The following is a 1,032-nucleotide window of genomic DNA, read 5'->3' as shown; positions in this document are numbered from 1 at the left end:
ACGTTTACGACCGAAACTTCCTAATATAGAGAGTCTGTAAAGAGTCGCTTATTAGCGACTATATTAGAGCAGTCATAATTCCATCGTAAAATTGCGACCATTTTGAGACACCTAAATTTTGCGACCATTTTTTAACGACTATCTGAAATAGTCGCATAATAGTCGCAAAGTAGGTTTTTGCGACGGTTTAGCGATGATTGTTGGTGTCGCTAAACACATGTTTTCTTGTAGTGTCTGAAGAGCTGAGGATCAAGCTCTCTACCTTTAGACAAGGACCTGCTGAATATTACAAAGCTGCTTGGGTAAGGTTCAAGGCATACCAGAGAGATTGTCCGCATCATGGTTTCTCAGAGGTGCAGTTGATCACTATCTTCTTTAGTGGTATTGATTGGAGGTATCAGAATGTCTTTGGATGCTGCTAGTGATGGGAACTTCAAGACAAGGTACCCTGATGACGCTGAAAAGCTGATAGAAAGTCTAGCATCAAGCAATAGCACTAAGAATGCAGACCTAAAGCGGAAAAGAGCACATGAAGGCCATGATTCAAATCAGTTTGCTGCAGTGAATGTTAAGTTGGATACAGTGCATAACCTTCTTGTTGGAAAGAAGTCAGTCCATTTTGCTGAAGATGTTGAGACTTTTGAGCCAAAGCCAGAGATTTGCGAAGAATGTGTCAACTATGTGTATGGAGCTGGGTATCAAAATCAGAGATTTGTTAAGAAGAATTCCTTCACAGAAAATCCAAACAACAACTTCACTAGGAACTATGGTTCTTCTTCTTACCAACCCCTCCCTCCACCCAATTCAAAGAGCAAGATGGAATCAATGATTGGACAGATTTTGGAAGGTCAACAGAAGTTAACTGTAGACTTCAATGGGAAGATTGATTCTGTATACACTGAGCTGACTGGGAAGTTTGATGCATTAAACACTCATGTCAAGAAGCTGGAGAATCAAGTAATTAAGACTGCTGGGTCTGTTAAAAGACAAGAGGAATTTTTTTTTTAGAAGAACAGAGTCGAACCCCAAGCA

The 1,032-nt window shown here is 40.2% G+C and overlaps 1 non-coding gene across 1 annotated transcript; it reads right to left on the bottom strand.

Moving 5' to 3' along the window:
* Positions 1-239: 239 nt before the first annotated feature.
* Positions 240-346, bottom strand: LOC147933039 (small nucleolar RNA R71). Its single transcript, XR_015576910.1, has one exon. It is a non-coding gene; the product is annotated as a small nucleolar RNA R71 (small nucleolar RNA).
* Positions 347-1,032: the final 686 nt, after the last annotated feature.

This window comes from Camelina sativa, chromosome 12 (genome assembly GCF_030686135.1).
Source record: "Camelina sativa cultivar CO46 ecotype springtype chromosome 12, ASM3068613v1".
In the NCBI taxonomy this organism is placed as follows: domain Eukaryota; kingdom Viridiplantae; phylum Streptophyta; class Magnoliopsida; order Brassicales; family Brassicaceae; genus Camelina; species Camelina sativa.
This window is presented reverse-complemented; position numbering and strand designations above follow the sequence as displayed.